Source organism: Haliotis asinina, chromosome 14 (assembly GCF_037392515.1).
Source record: "Haliotis asinina isolate JCU_RB_2024 chromosome 14, JCU_Hal_asi_v2, whole genome shotgun sequence".
NCBI classification, from domain to species: Eukaryota; Metazoa; Mollusca; class Gastropoda; order Lepetellida; family Haliotidae; genus Haliotis; species Haliotis asinina.
The window spans coordinates 20,574,014-20,593,348 of NC_090293.1; the positions used below are offsets into that span (position 1 = coordinate 20,574,014).

Consider the following 19,335-nt stretch of genomic DNA (forward strand, 5'->3'; position numbering starts at 1 on the left):
TGATAATGATGAGGATGATAATGGTGATGATGATGGTGGTAATGATGATCGTGGTGATGTGGATGATAATGATAGAGGGGATAGTGATGATGGTGGTGATGATGGTTTCAATGATGATGATGAGGAGGAGGAGGAGGAGGAGGATAATGATGATAAGATCATGGTGATGATAATGATGGTAATGATCATGATGATGATAATGGTGGTGGTGGTGATGTGGAAGGTGATGATGACGACGACGACGACGATGATGATGATGATGATTGATAATTTGATGTTTCACTGCTCACCGATTCACATTATGAAGCGATACATCTGAAACATCTCGAGTGAGTGGGCATCTCGTCGTTAAGTACGTAAAGGAAGTTGACCTTCATCATAACTGTATTTATGCATTGTGAATGATATGGCAATGCCAAAATTGTGTACTCTAGCCCAGAGGAGCTATTCCAGCTATATGGCGGCGGTCTGTACAGAAATCGCCAAAACCCACCCACAGGACTCCCCCACGTAAGACAACGGTACACATATGCTTAGCAAAAACACTAAAAAATAGCAATGGCGAAAATTCTCGAGCACTCTGAACACAACGGAAAGCAATTCTAAAGCCACGTGGAACAATCTAAATCAAAAACTAAATAAAAATCAACACACATCCATGTGACTATGACAAATTAAAAGCACAACCGTTAGCCAAGCACTTTTAAGAACAGATGTTGTAATCACCTTGCTTCGCTACAACAGAAAATACTCACTACAGCAGTTTATAACATACAGCCGCCCCAAGCCCAAAGATCCGACACTGCATCTCTAGCAATACAGAAACATTAGCCCAACACGCCATCATCACCAAGACACAAACAGTCTCATATATCCAGACCACAGCAAGTTCCCACCAAACAGAACACTAGATCACATCACTGGAATGAATGACACTTATCACCTCCACCTTGTCAACTAGTAATAGTCGCCTTATGTGGCGCTTATATCCAAGCACATTGCCTGCTCACAGCACTACGTAAATTTACATTTCTGTTCCGGGTCATAGGGCACTATCGTACTGTCTGATACTTTTTTCAACTTTCGGGGAATTTGAAACAAACATCACATAAATATAACACCAAACGAAAGGTCCCGAGGCAGAATACCCATGCTTGCCATAAGAGGCACCTGGGCTTGTCGGAAGATGCGACTATAACGGGATCGGGTGGTCAGGCTCGCTGACTTGGCCGACACGTCATCGGTTCGGTTCCCAATTGCGAAGATCGATGCGCATGTTGTTGATCACTGATTGTCTGGATTACTTACAGACCACCGCGATATAGCTGGAATATTGCTGAGTGTGGCGTAACGCTAAATTCACTCACTCACTCACTCACAACACCCACAACACAAGCAGACCTAACTACTACATCAGCACTCATCCCAGTAACCTTTCTACATGTCCCGAAGGAAAATACGGCGATATCTACCTTTTACAGTCTGCCTTCAAAATGGAAGAAACAACCAAACAGAACAGGCTTGTAGTCATCAAAGACTCGCTCAGCGAATTACAATCCATCAAAAATTTCACAAACAGGCCACATATACTATATTGAATGCAACACTCAACCAAAACACTACAAATCCAAATATACGATAGATATAGTACTATCACATTTCGGCATCACGGGCAACGAACACATAGACCAGACGACTATAACAAGTCAGGCTATAACTACCTATTAACACACCGCAAACACAAGCCTGTCATACTTCCCCCTGTCACTTGAACGTATAAAACAGTAAGCTAACACACCTGCTGAAGACACGAGAGTACTGACTGTATGTCAGTGATGTACCGACTGCATGCCAGTGATGTGCTGGCTGTATGTCAGTGAAGTGCTGACTATGCCAGTCATGTACTGATTGTATGTCTGTCATGTACTGACTGTATGTCAGTGATGCACTGACTGTATGCCAGTGATGTACTGACTCTGTGTCGGTGAAGTACTGACTATGTCAGTGATGCACTGACTGTATGCCAGTGATGTACTGACTCTGTGTCGGTGAAGTACTGACTGTATGTCAGTGATGCACTGACTGTATGCCAGTGATGTACTGACTCTGTGTCGGTGAAGTACTGACTATGTCAGTGATGCACTGACTGTATGCCAGTGATGTACTGACTCTGTGTCGGTGAAGTACTGACTGTATGTCAGTGATGCACTGACTGTATGCCAGTGATGTACTGACTCTGTGTCGGTGAAGTACTGACTATGTCAGTGATGCACTGACTGTATGCCAGTGATGTACTGACTCTGTGTCGGTGAAGTACTGACTATGTCAGTGATGCACTGACTGTATGCCAGTGATGTACTGACTCTGTGTCGGTGAAGTACTGACTGTATGTCAGTGATGCACTGACTGTATGCCAGTGATGTACTGACTCTGTGTCGGTGAAGTACTGACTATGTCAGTGATGCACTGACTGTATGCCAGTGATGTACTGACTCTGTGTCGGTGAAGTACTGACTGTATGTCAGTGATGCACTGACTGTATGCCAGTGATGTACTGACTCTGTGTCGGTGAAGTACTGACTATGTCAGTGATGCACTGACTGTATGCCAGTGATGTACTGACTCTGTGTCGGTGAAGTACTGACTATGTCAGTGATGCACTGACTGTATGCCAGTGATGTACTGACTCTGTGTCGGTGAAGTACTGACTGTATGTCAGTGATGCACTGACTGTATGCCAGTGATGTACTGACTCTGTGTCGGTGAAGTACTGACTGTATGTCTGTCATGTACTGACTGTATGTCAGTGATGTACTGACTCTGTGTCGGTGAAGTACTGACTATGTCTGTGACATCCAAGAACATCTAAGAAGTACTTTTGTGACGTGCTTTTGGTGGACCTCCTAATTGAGCTTCAATGTACATGTCAAATGGAGTTGAATGGGGTTTGACAGAGGCGAATATGTAGGTCTACGCCCGCTGACTGCCTGACTGCAGTGAGAGTGATCTGTGGCTGGGGCGACCTGTGGCCATGACGTCGGGGTTGATTTTACAGCTGAAAGCTGTTTAACTGTTGGAAACAGACTAACTCTGACTAACTGTCACGACCGCAGACAACGATCCCCTCCCTGTCCAGCGAGCTCTTGCAGATTGGAACAATGGGTTTCACTGCTCATATATGTGAACTTATGTTTCAATGTAATACTAAGTGCATGTAACGGATACTATTACGTTGAAATAACTAATCTATTGACGTATGGAAAGAAACATGTATGTTCTTGCACGTACATGTATTCCCGTCCACACGATGTCAGTTTGAAGTAACAATAATATCCAACTACAGTTGTCTACAGTTTTAACTATACCTCCCTCCCTACACCCCAGCCATCACTAAAACCACTGACTCAACCACATGTTCATTACGGCTTCCTAACATCAAGCGAATAGGTTAGGCGATTTGGGCGGTCATTTCTTTTTCCAATTTTGAAGGTCAAAAACATTTTTTCCAAGTTATTATCCTATGATTTCGTGATCAGCACCTTTTAAAAAGATAGAATTGTCTGACTACCACATCGTACTGAAAAACGCCTCAACTCTTTTCAAGTGAGCCTTTTCCCATTAGCGGCCAAGTCAACTATGTGCAGACGTGTTGTCGGGTACAGAGGCTATGACGTCAGCATCGCCAAATATGACGTCACGCCAGCAAGCCTATCAAGCTGGCTGAGAGAGATGACGTGTCGTCGTGAGGCCTGTGAGGATGGACATGGTATAGCACGTATCTGTGCATGTTGATCTTCAGGCATTACGTCAAGGTAGATGTCATGTTTCATGGTCATGACAATCTGAAAATGTTTGTTTATATGAAAAGTGTCTTTGCGTCGTTTTAGAAAGCTTATATTTTTAAAATACTTTTTACAAAATGATCTATGCATAGTTAAATTCTTTAAAACCTCTATGAACCATACGAAATCACGTGGTCGTGTTTAGAAGACAGTGACGTAGCGCAGTTTGTTTTTGTTTTACTGTGTTGCTTCATGGGGGCTCATTTCCCTCCCATAGTAACCAGGGATGTGATGACTTATTGGCGGTCGGATTTCATAACCCGGGGGTTATATTTATTAGGTTTAGAACAAGTAACTGAGGAAAGTAACTGGCTACATTTACACTAGTGAGTCTAAACTTTTGATGAGTAATATATCAACAACCTCATTAGTGGACGGGCAGACATGCAGTCAAGCACCGATTCTATACTCTGACTGTGGATGAACCCTTCTCTTTCTTAGAGGATCACTGGGGCAGGGCAGGGCAGGGCAGGGCAGGGCAGGGCAGGGCAGGGCAGGGCTGTACTGAAGGTGTTCGAGCCGACTTCACACTTGTCGGATCAACCAATAGGGGTGGGGGTGGCGGGTTGGGGGGACTGTGTGCCCAACTCTCTACCACCCAAACAACAACTGTAGCATTCAACAACATCGAGGAAACAAACGAAACATAATTTTAATATCATCAGACAAAAGTTATCGCAATCAGATATAGTCAGATTTGAAGGTCTAATCCTACACCAGCACTTGACTTGGAATAAACACACTCCAGTTACGCCTCCCATTTATATCTCCCTTAAAAAGAACGAATAAGCTCATTTTTTTACTCTTTTTACCACTACATATGAAAGACTTCTAGTTAGTCATAAACGGAACACCATTTTGTTTTTTTTTAAAAAAAAACAACCAACAAACTTGTGGTTAATTAATACCAATCCCTAAAAGTTGCTAAAAAGCTTCTCTGGCGCCCGCAAAAGAAACCAGAGACAGGTTACGTAACTCTGTCGCCAGAGCCCTGCAGTGATGTCAGAGAAGGACCTATTTTCACTCAGTTGAATAGAAAATGTGTCGGAAGCTCGTCATTTTGCTGATTTCACGGCGTCACCAAAGACATGCCGAATCGTTATGTTGCCGTCAATTGCTCCATGGGATCGGATGTTGGTGTCACTATGCACAGATTTCCACCGGACCCCATAGTTGTGTTTCGCCCCCTTCCACGCTTCCAAGACAGAACATGGGGTTCAAGTTTCATCGAGTTTATAAAATGAAGACTGCTTACTACACATTGCTGACCAAAAGTATTTTGCATGAACATAAATATAACGCTTTCTTCTTCGGAAGCGATTTAATGGTCGAAGTGACAATATTATCGTAAGTAATATTTTATCGACCCCCGCCTGGCTTCCAATGGTGAAATTGTTATAAGCAGTGTCATGTAAAATGTCCATCAATAAAATACATAATTTACAACCAGTGAAAAGTAATTTTGATGTTGTAAGTCGATGAAAACAAACTGAAATAGCATTTATCCTCAGACAGGGCGCCGCCATTTTTGGAAATCGTGAAGTCCATTTGAATTAATGAGATTATGGTTTGTTTTCATCAAGTTAGGAAATCAAAACTACTTTTTACTAATAGTTAAATGTGCATTTGAATCATGGCCAAAAGGAGTTTGTATGACACAGCCTGTAACATAACATAAGCGAGGTCGGGTTCGAAGTGAAAATACTGCGCGATAAATTTCTTCGCTTGCCAAATTTACTTGGTTTGTAAACGTTCACTCACTAGTTTGTAGCAAATATTAAAATTAACACAAATTAAAGTTATAGGAGCAATGTAATGCTATTACCTTATTCGAGGAATGTATCCATCAAAAAACGAGTGGTATATAATTCATCTGCAGAGTTCTCAAGTGATGTGTCTTTCAACAATCTAATGTACGAAATGTATCGTTTCAGGTTTTTCACATTGCTGTATAGTTTTATTGGTCACCTAAGATAGCACACCTGGCAACTAATTGCATAATGTGGGTCATTAACACACAGCCAATGTAACACTTAGTGTCACAGAGGCCATGAGAGACCATGACGTCCGAATGGCCAGCTATGACGTCACGCCGCCAACAGAGTCAATCTTGCCGCTGCGTCCGGCTGGGGGAGAGAGACGTTTCCTCTCTAGGCCAACAGTACCGAACGGTGGACGTTGTATCTAGAAGCGTTTGGGGGGTGAGGTGTGTGTAGTTTTGTCTCATTAGACGGACATTATTTTGTCATACTGTAACCCTAACGTTTCGATTTATGTTACCTACCGAACTGGCGGCTAATTACCGAACACAATTCCAGAACTTTAGAAAAATCTATTAAACTGGTTGCCATGATCACAACACGACTGATGTTTCCTTCTCTAAACCACTTATGTGACTCACATAACAGTTTACAAACACAAAGTTTAGGTCCACATGACGTGGATAACACACAACTACACATGTACAAAGGTTGTGCCCCGTTCACACAACTACACGTGACTGTACGTGAACAAAGGGTTTTCACCGTACATCTACTGCACGTGTACAGACGTTCTGCCACGTACACAACTACATGTGTACAGAGGTTGTGAACCCTACACACAACTACACGTGTACAGATGTTCTGCCACGTACACACAACTACACGTGTACAGAAGTACTGTCCGTACACACAACTATACACATGTTCAGAAGTACTGTCCGTACACACAACTATACACATGTTCAGGGGTTGTGAACCCTACACACAACTACACGTGTACAGATGTTCTGCCACGTACACACAACTACACGTGTACAGAAGTACTGTCCGTACACACAACTACACATGTTCATAGGTTCTGTCCCTTATACAGAACTACATGTACACATACTGGACGTGTACAGAAGTTTTTGCCCGTACACATACTGCTCGTGTACAGAGGTTTCCCCGTACACATACTGAACGTGAATAGAGGTTTTTCCCGAGTTTCTGCCCCGAACACCAACTACACTTTCCTCGTAAACACTTCTACACGATCTTAATTTACTGATTGAGTGGATGAATGAGTTTAGGTTTATGCCGCTTTGAGCAATACTTAAGCACCAAGGGAGATACCAGAAATGGGATTCGGAGATTGTACTCATGTGGGTAATCCAGGTTTTTGGCGTTACGAGTGAGCGCTTTAACCACTAGGCTACCCCACTGCCCCATAATCTACTGAGTCCAGTCAGTATATCACTTGTGGAGAGGCAGACCTCATTGTTCAGTATGTGCTACATCTTAAAACATGTTATATCGGGTTTATCAGAAGTTTTCTAGGAGACCTGGCGGACGGACGGACTGACGGACGGACGGACGGAGGGAGGGAGGGAGGGACTGACGAACGGACGGACGGGCGGACGGACGGACGGAGGGAGGGACGGAAGGACTGGCTGGCAGCGGTTGTGCATCTAATTCTGTTATGCTCTCCACCCATTGAATGAATGTGCAGCTGGTACTCTGCAGTATAGAGGTGTCCAGGATGTGCAGATATTCTGTAGTTATACATTAGAAATATAGGACTAAATCTGGTACACCGGCGCACTGTACAGAAAACCTTAGGAAACAAACGGACCTAAGAAAACAGCTGTTGTTTTAACCCCCTGGATGCCACAGGGACATATATGTCCTTCTTCTACATACCTCACTTGGAAGTCCAATAAAATGCTAAATATACCACGCATATATAAATACTTCACAGTTTTGAATTCTGCGGAAAATTCCCAGTTTCTTGATACCATCCACTATTACATCAGACCAAGCTAAAGTGCTTAAAATCGCCTTTCAAAATAGGCTTCATCGTAAATGTCGCCATTTTCCAAACTGTACAAAATCGAGATTCACAGCGTTATTTGCAGTATGTTTTGAAATGTGAAAATCGGATAATTACTGGGAGTAATGACTTTCAAAAACAGCATATTAATGATTTTCAAACCTTACGAAAATGTGCGCCTGAAAAAAAAACTCGGCATCCAGGAGGTTAATCATTATGACACCCACAGTAGGGGTGTATGGATCTGTATCCATTATGACACCTGCAGTAGGGAGGCAATGCATGTATCTGTATCCGTATCCACCATCACATCCACGTGTATGCGACGTGGTCACACGTACCCGGTTTAACGCACCTGCGAACAAACGCTTGCTAGTGGTCATTACAGCTCGGTATGGTTGCAACTACTTTCCAGTACGTGGTTTTCTGCACACATTGTGTAAGTTAAGCCAAACCCTGTGAAAACTGGGAAACCCTGGGCACATTTATTGTATTTTGATAATTAATAAATATGCAATAACTCGATCTAAAACTCGCAAAATGTTATAAGAATTGTTTAAACGTTCGATGTTATTGAGTTTATGTTTTGGTGGTATAAAATGGAAATACCTTTCACCAAATCACCAAGCAATGTGCTACCAGGTGACATTATTACAATATGTATGTATGTATGTATGTATGTATGTATGTATGTATGTATGTATGTATGTATGTATGTATGTATGTATGTATGTATGTATGTATGTATGTATGTATGTATGCATGCATGCATGCATGTATGTATGTGTGTGTGCAATTGGGTGTGGATAATTTCAATCAAAAACTGAAGTTACAGATGAAGTTATAATTGGTCAGGCTTCGACTCGCTACACGTCTAAACATACGTTTGCAGTTTTGTTTAGTTTATACAGTTTGCTTGCACTGATTGTGTTGCTACGCGCTCCTTTTGAGTGATTGCTTACAGGTACAGGAACTATAGGTGTCTCCAAAAAATGAACTGACAATTAGAGAAGTAGAAGGTTTGTTGCCACTGACGGGCAAACTTGAATGTGTGACCATAAGTCTCAAAGCTGTCCATATATAAAGGTGAAACAACAAGGTGGCGAACTTAGTAGTGACACCCCGGACTCACCAAATGAGTTCCTGGGGTTCCTTGATTGGCCAAGTCGGCCAGGTTCGGCACATGGTGGCATGACACGACACGACACGACACGACACGACACGACACGACACGACACGACACGACACGACACGACACGACACGACACGACACGACACGACACGGCGTGGCGTGGCGTGACGTGGCGTGGCATGGCGTGGCGTGGCTAAGGTTCCATTCCTGGGGCTTAGTGTCATGTTTGGGTCTCGCGTTTGGGTTATGGCTCTGACTGAGCACGTGAGGTGTGAGAGAGTTATGGTTCGATGTTGGTGTATACACTTGAATGAGTGAGGGTTATCGGGCATGGGTTAGATGTTGGTGTATACAGCTGAATGAGTGAGGGTTATCGGGCATGGGTTAGATGTTGGTGTATACACTTGAATGAGTGAGAGTTATCCGACATGGGTTAGATGTTGGTGTATACACTTGAATGAGTGAGGGTTATCGGGCATGGGTTAGATGTTGGTGTATACACTTGAATGAGTGAGGGTTATCGGGCATGGGTTAGATGTTGGTGTATACACTTGAATGAGTGAGAGTTATCCGACATGGGTTAGATGTTGGTGTATACACTTGAATGAGTGAGAGTTATCGGGCATGGGTTAGATGTTGGTGTATACACTTGAATGAGTGAGAGTTATCCGACATGGGTTAGATGTTGGTGTATACACTTGAATGAGTGAGAGTTATCCGACATGGGTTAGATGTTGGTGTATACAGCTGAATGAGTGAGGGTTATCGGGCATGGGTTAGATGTTGGTGTATACAGCTGAATGAGTGAGGGTTATCGGGCATGGGTTAGATGTTGGTGTATACACTTGAATGAGTGAGGGTTGTCCGACATGGGTTAGATGTTGGTGTATACACTTGAATGAGTGAGGGTTATCGGGCATGGGTTAGATGTTGGTGTATACACTTGAATGAGTGAGAGTTATCCGACATGGGTTAGATGTTGGTGTATACACTTGAATGAGTGAGGGTTATCGGGCATGGGTTAGATGTTGGTGTATACAGCTGAATGAGTGAGGGTTATCGGGCATGGGTTAGATGTTGGTGTATACACTTGAATGAGTGAGGGTTGTCGAACGTGTCCTTGTGCCTCATTGTCCCTCATTGTGCCTCATTTTAACAACTACCCGCTCTCGTCACTACACTTTTGCTACTGGTTCAGCAACATGAGGATTAAGCATTGTATGACGTGCAACAAAAGATGAAAATAAATAAACCAAATGTATGTCAAATGTGTATAATAGACTGCTACTCAACGCGTTCTGAAATGATAGATCTGGGTAGCTCAAATTTGAATCTGACGAAAAGTGTTTGCTCAAGAGAGTTCACATTGCTGTGATGCCCTGGTCCGACCGAGTGTTGAGCCATTCCTCAATGCAGATTTTGCTTTTGACTCATACGTGCATGTTCATGATTTGTCGCCATAAACCTGGTAGATTCTCTGAAGTGTACATAGAGAAGCTAGGTGTTGGTGCATAATGACTTGGATTGTCATCAGATCAGACAGTGTTTTGATGTCCGTGCTATTGGGTCACGTGAGTCACATGCATGTGTATGTCATTATGCATAGGAATGATTGCACCACTACTGGGCCTGTTCTAAGTACCATATAAATTAATTGCCGAATCCGCAGCCTCAAAGGCATGCCTCACTGTGACTGTGACTGTGACTGTGACTGTGACTCGAACTGACTGTGACTGTGACTGTAACTGTAACTGTGACTGTGACTCGAACTGACTGTGACTGTGACTGTGACTGTGACTCGAACTGACTGTGACTATGACTGTGATTGTGACTCGAACTGACTGTGACTATGACTGTGACTGTGACTCGAACTGACTGTGACTGTGACTGTAACTGTGACTGTGACTGTGACTCGAACTGACTGTGACTGTGACTGTGACTGTGACTCGAACTGACTGTGACTGTGACTGTAACTGTAACTGTGACTGTGACTCGAACTGACTGTGACTGTGACTGTGACTGTGACTCGAACTGACTGTGACTATGACTGTGATTGTGACTCGAACTGACTGTGACTATGACTGTGACGATTACTGTGACTATGACTGTGACTGTGACTGTGACTCGAACTGACTGTGACTGTGACTGTGACTCGAACTGACTGTGACTGTGACTGTGACTGTGACTCGAACTGACTGTGACTGTGACTGTGACTGTAACTGTGACTGTGACTCGAACTGACTGTGACTGTGACTGTGACTGTGACTCGAACTGACTGTGACTATGACTGTGATTGTGACTCGAACTGACTGTGACTATGACTGTGACGATTACTGTGACTATGACTGTGACTGTGACTGTGACTCGAACTGACTGTGACTGTGACTGTGACTCGAACTGACTGTGACTGTGACTATGACTGTGACGCGAACTAACTGTGACAATGACTGTAGCTGTGACTCGAGGTGGAGGTGTAGGTGTAGGTGGAGCTAGAGGTTGATGTAGAGCTAGAGCTGGAGCTAGTATTAGGTTGAGTTTAGGGTTATGGTGAGGTTGAGGGATACATTTATTTTAGGTTTAGGGATTAGTTGTTAAGGATTAAGGGCTTTGACATTTGGAAGTAGGCATCAAAGTTTAGGGTTTAAAGTTAGGAATAATATGTGGTACCAAATTGAGGCCTAAGGCTGGGGGTTATAATTTATTAGGTTAGGTTAGATTAGGTTAGGTTAGGTTAGGTTAGGTTAGGTTAGGTTAGGTTAGGTTAGGTTAGGTTAGGTTAGGTTAGGTTAGGTTAGGTTAGGGCTAGGGTTAGGGATAGGGATAGGGTGAGGGTTAGGGTTAGGATTTAGGTTTAGGTATAGGTATAGGATTAGGATTTAGGTTTAGAGTTAGGTTTAGGTTTAGAGTTAGGTTTAGGTTAGGGTTAGGGTTAGGGATAGGATTTAGGTTTAGGTATAGGTATAGGATTAGGATTTAGGTTTAGGTTTAGGTTTAGGTTTAGGTTTTAAGGTAGGTTTAGGTTTAGATTGAGGTTTAGGGTTAGGGTTGGGGTTAGATTGGGGTCTAGGATTAGGATATAGGTTTAGGTTTAGGTTTAGAATTATTGTTAGGGTTAGGGTTAGGTTAGGGTTAGGGTTTAGGGTTTAGGATTTAGGATTTAGGATTTAGGATTTAGGTTTAGGTTTAGGTTTAGGTTTATTTTTAGGTTTAGGTTTAGGTTTAGGGTTAGGGTTAGTATTTAGGTTGAGGTTTAGGGTTAAGTTTAGGGTTAGATTGGGGTGTAGGATTAGGATATAGGTTTAGGTTTAGGTTTAGAATTATTGTTAGGGTTAGGATTTAGGATTTAGGATTTAGGATTTAGGACTTAGGTTTAGGTTTATGTTTAGGTTTTAAGGTAGGTTTAGGTTTAGGTTTAGGGTTAGTGTTAGGGTTAGGGTTAGGGTTAGGGTTAGGGTTAGGGTTAGGTTGAGGTCTAGTATTAGGATATAGGTTTAAGATTAGGATTAGGATTAGGACTAGGATTAGGATAAGGATTTAGGTTTAGGTATAGGTTTAGATTTAGGCTTAGGTTTAGGGTTATGATATAGGTTTAGGGTTAGGGTTAGGGTTAGGTCTAGGTCTGGGATTAGGACAGAGGTTTAGGTTTAGGTTTCGATTTAGTATTATTGTTAGGCTTAGGGTTAGGATTTAGGATTAGGATTAGGATTAGGATTTAGGATTTAGGATTTAGGATTTAGGATTTAGGTTTAGGTTTAGGTTTAGGTTTATTTTTAGGTTTAGGTTTAGGTTCAGGTTTAGGGTTAGTGTTAGTATTTAGGTTGAGGTTTAGGGTTAAGTTTAGGGTTAGATTGGGGTGTAGGACTAGGATATAGGTTTAGGTTTAGGTTTAGAATTATTGTTAGGATTTAGGATTTAGGATTTAGGATTTAGGATTTAGGATTTAGGTTTAGGTTTAGGTTTTAAGGTAGGTTTAGGTTTAAGTTTAGGTTTAGGTTTAGGGTTAGGGTTAGGGTTAGGGTTAGGTTGAGGTCTAGTATTAGGATATAGGTTTAAGATTAGGATTAGGATTAGGATTAGGATTTAGGTTTAGGTATAGGTTTAGATTTAGGTTTAGGTTTAGGGTTAGGGTTAGTATTTAGGTTGAGGTTTAGGGTTAAGTTTAGGGTTAGATTGGGGTGTAGGATTAGGATATAGGTTTAGGTTTAGGTTTAGAATTATTGTTAGGGTTAGGGTTAGGGTTAGGATTTAGGATTTAGGATTTAGGATTTAGGATTTAGGCTTAGGCTTAGGCTTAGGTTTAGGTTTAGGTTTAGGTTTATTTTTAGGTTTAGGTTTAGGTTTAGGGTTAGGGTTAGTATTTAGGTTGAGGTCTAGGATTAGGATGTAAGTTTAGGTTTAGGTTTAGGGTTAGGGGTTATTGTTTAGGGGGCTATTGATTGAGACTTAGGCATTTTAGATTAGGGTTTACAGGTTAGGGATTATTGCGGGGGGTGACGACATTTCTGCACATGGCAGAGTTTAAGGCTCTGCGGGAGAACGCGTTATTTCTATGTACTGGCCAGCCACTAACATGAATCAAATCAACCACGCATACTGCAATATTTTGGAGCCAGCCATAAAAACCAAAAATGAAACCCCATCATGAATCGTTATCCAGGATACCTCATATTCTCTGGCCTGTAGCCGCTTAGTCAACAGCAAATACCAGTATTCCACCCATTCCTCGTTTGCCTATCTGGCTTCCACGCTATCTTTTGTGCTATGTAATCAGAGCCAATCACTCTGTACACTAACTTCTGCTCAAATCACTGATTAAGTATTCAATGTACACAAAAAATCTTATCAGTGTACGACTTTCTGTATATATAAACTCTTGTTTCAGCTCTTTGTATCACTTGCTTGGTAGCGGTGTTACCAAGAAGATCATTGCAATGAAAGAAAGTTGACTATTATATATCCATAGAAGTTGCAGGTTTCCCTTCATCGCTTATTCACATGAGGTCCATTAAGTACAGGCAGATGCGGCATTTATCCAGATGACAATTTACTGCAGTAAGCGTGGGTGTGCCATTTACAAGTGAAGCATAAAGAGAATGGCCATCGGAGTTTATACTAGCTGACATATCAATGCTGAGTTTCTGAAAACATTTAATCCTGCCTGAAGCAAGTTGCTAGATGTGAAATGAAAAGGGGTGGAATATTCATGAGCTAATAACATCTGTTACAAGAGTCGTGGGCATTACCACTAAATCTTCCTTGTAAGTTGATCTCTAATCATTTTGGGTGTCAGGTTGTCGTAGGGGTTCAAGTGCGTCAGGGACCCTAGTGACACCATCCCCTCTATTTACTAAACCGTACTGCTAAGGATCTGTTTATATATGGTCACTTCAAACAAATATACCTACACTTCCCCGATGAAGATTACACCCTGTTTCTAAGGCCTCGTATTAGATGCATTTTCACAGTTCAAACATATCGTGTATAACTGGGTCGCAGGCTCTCTAGCCTCTACAGGCTCTTTACTTTCCCTGTGCATAAATGTACAACACATAAAAAAGGAAAAAGAAGTTGCTTGTTGCTTTGGAGTTGACTTACAGGGTTCAGTAAAACCGTCGCTTTACAAATTTCCAAAAACATAATTATCGAGAAAGTGCTTGGTAAAACCATAGAGGTCTATGGGAGGTACTTGGTCAGAGTAAAATGTCAGTATTTAGTGTGATCGCCACCTGGTGACCCAGAGAAAAAAGGAGACGGCAAAGCTCTTGAGGAATGCTTTAGCATTTATTCAGAAGTGCTGTGTGCAATTTTGGTGTAGTGCATTGCACTGGGACAAGCGTCGCTCAAGAGCATCATATAATCGAGAAGGTCAAGCACTTCAATTGCAACTCGTGTAAGGATGAAAATCGCACGCACGCACGCACGCACGCACGCACGCATAAAACACTCATAAACACAAAGAATACACTGGCCGTATTTTCACATGTGATATGTATTTTGATAAATGTCGTGCACCTTCAAGCAGGTCAATTCCACTTCGCCTGGCATGTTTTACACTGTTCCAGGTAGTACAGCGGCACATTTGTCGCATGTATGAGATAGTTAGCAAATGCTTGTCATAAGAGGCCACTGACAGGATCGAATGGTCACGTTGACAGGTATCATCGTATCCCAACAGCGTAAATGAATGTCCATGCTCTTTATGACAGCTTTTCCGTCTTTTCAAAACTCCATTACTTACAGTCCGCTGCGTAGGCCTATCGAAGTATATAGCTGTAATGTTGCTGAGTGCGGCATTTAAGGGTAATCGTTGTACAATGGGAGCGTAGCCGTCACTTCCATTAATGGCGACGAGGTTCATTCTGAAAACACCCTTCTCATACATTATCACCATAGAGTTATGAATAATGATCTATTTATTGATTGACAATCTGATGAAATATCAGTTCTGAAACTACTAATTTCCCTCAGTTATTTCATCCCGTATATTTCCAATGGTGCTCAGTCAATATATACTGGCACACCATCTGACACATAGCTTATCGGAAATACCGAGGCAAAACAGAGAACAGTCATTTCACCTGGAACGTGTGAGCTTCAGATTACTAAAAGTGTACACTCTACCCCACAGCCACAGATGCTTTCTTACATGTAAGTGCAATTTGCATTTATTCATATTTCATCATGGCGTTTTTACAAAACCTTCATCTCTCGAGGCACTTCCCTTCGGCTTCAATGCAGTCGTTGTTAAAAATACTAGTCATGTTGTGCCTCGTAGAATATGGCTAATATCTACACTAATTACCTATAAATTCCGAAATGATTATATTTTACAGAAGTATATATTAAGATCTAATTAAAAGGAAGATCCCATACACATTCTATTTTTTTTCTGAAAACAGCGATATTCTTTCGGCTACGTGGCCTAGACTTGCTTGGGCTTAAGCTCACATTTGCGTTCCACTGACTTAGCTGTTACATTTAAGTCGTCATGGTGTATATTTTAGTAGATCTGAGAGGAATTTTGTCTGCTGTTACCACACGTACGAAGGTGGCTCCTGAGCTCACTTTTGTTGCCGTTGAAGAAACGACACCTTGCCTCGTTATCTAAGAACAAAACTGCATTCCAATCAAAATAGTTTGCTTAATTTTGCTAGTTCACACACTGAACATTTTAAAATTACAGGTACATAGCCTCATACCTAAACTTTAAGTGTTAAGAATTGCAATACATGTGTCATTATTATGGCTTATTCACCCTCCGTCAGAAAGTAAGTTTCAGTATTAACTTTTACATGTGTCCTCTTGGCTACATTGCTTGCAATAGGGTGGACGTGATAAAGAAGCAGGCGTGTCCTCTCTCTTAAACTGGTGAATCCTGCAGAGTCCTGGGTGGTGGTAATGGCTTCTCAACATCTGACAGACCAGAATCACCAAAGCCTGCCCATACGAAACCAAACTCAACTTCATTTTCACATGAAAACAGTTTACGTAATTTGACCATTTAGTACATGCACATGTAACATGTTTAACTACATGCCACAGAATTCCTTCACATATTTGTATGGTATGAATATCTATACTCATGACATTATTGTGGTTTATTTAACCATCTTGCACAGTCATGTTCTACGTCATTCACAACATGAAGCTATATGGAGTGACCAATGCAAAGGAAACGTTGTTTAGAAATCCCATGTGATGGCAGGCTGCTTTCAACCAAGGAATGAAATGGAATGGAATGGCACATTTTGATCGCCCTGAACTATAAACGTGTTCTATTTGAAAAATAATTAATAATATAAATACCATCTCCCCCTCCCCCCCTCCCTTCAGAATGTGTTTCTCAATTTTCTGACAATCCAAATTAGCACTAAAATTATATTTTCGGAAAATGGGAGGTTTCCCTGTATGGGTTTTTATATCCACTGGTCACTATGCAGTAAAAGGTCAGCGTTCATTCACCAAATTCACCCGGAAGCAATCCTTTTTACCACCGATTCCACTGGGTGACTGCGCTTTCCCCTACCACATATCGAGGTCCAATAATACCATAATTCGAAATCCTGGCCAAAGGCTAGGAGAGATCGCCAGATTGGCATCTACGAATACAGCCATCCAGACTGGACACAGGAGGTGTCGAAATTGGTGCCACATCGGGTCTTTTTGAAAGAACTTCATCACCCCACTCTACACCCTTCCTCGTCGCATGGCTCAAACAACCAATCGCATTCCTTGCTAACCAAGCCTTGCGCCACACATCACCACTTCTTCGCACCAACCATCTTCTTTAATCTTTCCCAGCCAACCAAAACCAACCAGCTATACCAAAACCACAGTCACAGTCACATCAGGCACCAAAGGCTACACAAACAACAAAAACTACAAAAACATCCAAATTGATATATGAACAAACCACCCCATCCCTACATGCGTGTCTGTCGGTGTCGCTTTAATTCAGCTTCCATATATGGTCATGTTGTACTACGATACACCTCCATGTGGTCGCCTTATCCTATGCTCTGTACACCTCCATCAAGCCCTGCCCATGCAGTCAATGGCATGTTTTCACAACCTTCACCAAGTACGAGGCCAAAAACTTAACAGGCATATTTACCATTAAATCTGCGCATCTGCACCTCAAAATGATTTCATTTGCATTATTTTTTATTTTTTATTTTCATTAAAACCGTGTATATTTCAGGGGCTCAAGGAGCTCACTTTCCTTGTGGGCGTGGGCGTGGCAATAGCATGTATGCAATTCTCGTCTGAGACTCCATTCTTACAAGAACGGAAAAACCGCCATCAGCCACAGTGCTGCTTTGGCCTTTACGCCATATTTCCTCTCGCCACCCTCATTCTTTTCACCAAACTGGATAGGGAGAGAGCTGTTTTGGTGTGGGACCACAGTGCAGCACGGTTTCCGGGTCACGTGGGCCCGCCATGCAGCTTGTCATTTCAAACAGCTTATAGCTCTTTCCCAACCTCGCTCGACCAGGTAAGTCACCCTTAGGTCTTGTATGGAACGTTTCTAATAGCAATTTACACCAACAAATCTTCCACCATTGGCTTGTACCACTGACACTGCCGTCACAGTCAGGCAAAGCTGTCTTTACGTGCAGCTGCCAGCCTGTCTTTGACTGGCTCTGTATACCATGTCGGCCCAAAACAAGACGTATGTCATTATCATGCTTCTCTACCTGTTTTGTAAAGAGTTCTGCCCTTACCCCGCTTCTTTTTTTTTAAGTAAGAATAGCAATCCCGGTGATTTATTCCCCGATGTAATATTTCAAAAAGGGGCGCTGGTATAAATTTGGGGGTGGGGGAGGGGGGCGGGGGGTGGTTGGGGTGCTTAAGCGTTTAATCGTTTAATGGGGTTTTGTTTAGATGTTTGGGGATAATATTCAAAAAGTGAGGGGAGGGGCAGTGAGAAAACATTGAATGCCTTTCTCCTTCCACTTTGTCTCCTTATTTCTTCATCCAACTCTGCTTCGTCTGCCTCTTCTCGTCACCTGCAACTTCCTGTGAATTAACATGCTACTTTCATGCATCTAATGTTAGCATGGTTAGTGGTGTAAGCATTCAAGTGAACAACATAACTAACAATTTTAACTACGAATCTAACTAAGTCTGAAAGAAATGACGTCGCTTCTGGGAACCGAACCCGGGTGGTCTGGTCAAGAGTCCTCCGTCTTACCTGTACTACTGATATTGGTGACCAACTGAGCGGAACTTATTGTATTTAGCCGTTGGTTTTTAGGCTTACGCTTGGGTTGTATTATATTAATTAACTAGCTCATTGCAATGCAATTCATTGATACTGAGGTGCAGTTCGTAATTAATGGCTTGTGTGTCTTTGTTGTTATTGAGTGAGGCGAGGCAGAAAGTGGATTTTATATCTTAAAAAAAAAGAAAAATCTTCCCAAACGTGCAATGTGAGTGGTAATCTGCCCTCTTACCTCTCTGTCAAGTACCCTTTTAGCATTCTGGTGATTACTGTTAGTAGTCTTTTGAGAGAGAGTAGAGAGAGAAGATATCCATTATTAAGTACATAACAGGCAAAGTACCCTTTTAAATTTACTTTTTTTCATATATATTTGTTGGCATTGGCACACCCCCAGGGTGTCTCTCTACCAGTTGAAATGTAGTCAGAGATTTAAATGTTCGTTTAATCAAAGAAATTTGCTTTCCTCATTTCATTGATGCAGTTCAGGGCTTGCTTGAGCTGATGGTGATTCTGTTTCCCCCTGCCTGCCGTGGTCTGTGACAAGGTGTTGCTGCCATCACTTGGCCCTCTACCCTACTCTTGATTGTTGCATTTGGTTGCCCACCTCCCCAGCCCGTGTGGCACTCGCTGGCTCAGGATTATAAGTTGGCTGTATCATCAACATTTCTTTTTCTTATATGCCGTCTGTCATAACATGAAACATATTACAATGTTGATATATCTCTTAATTATATATGTGCTTCATATTAAAGTTATTCTGTTTGTAAATACTCACCCCTGTAAGTATCAGAATAATGTTCTTTCAAGTGTTAGAATAAGCCTCTTGCACTCTCAGCCAAATT

The 19,335-nt window shown here is 42.1% G+C and overlaps 1 protein-coding gene across 2 annotated transcripts in view; it reads left to right on the plus strand.

The window, feature by feature from the left end:
• Positions 1 to 17,674: 17,674 nt before the first annotated feature.
• The window catches only part of LOC137261779 (inactive phospholipase C-like protein 2), a 70,786-nt gene continuing 69,125 nt past the window's right edge, over positions 17,675 to 19,335 (plus strand). The window contains exons 1-2 of one of the 2 annotated variants that reach the window (XM_067799560.1): positions 17,675 to 17,764; positions 18,975 to 19,144. The gene's annotated coding sequence lies outside the window, so the exon portion shown is untranslated. The remainder of the gene's footprint in view (positions 17,765 to 18,974; positions 19,145 to 19,335) is intronic. The other variant, XM_067799561.1, reaches the window with a different exon arrangement.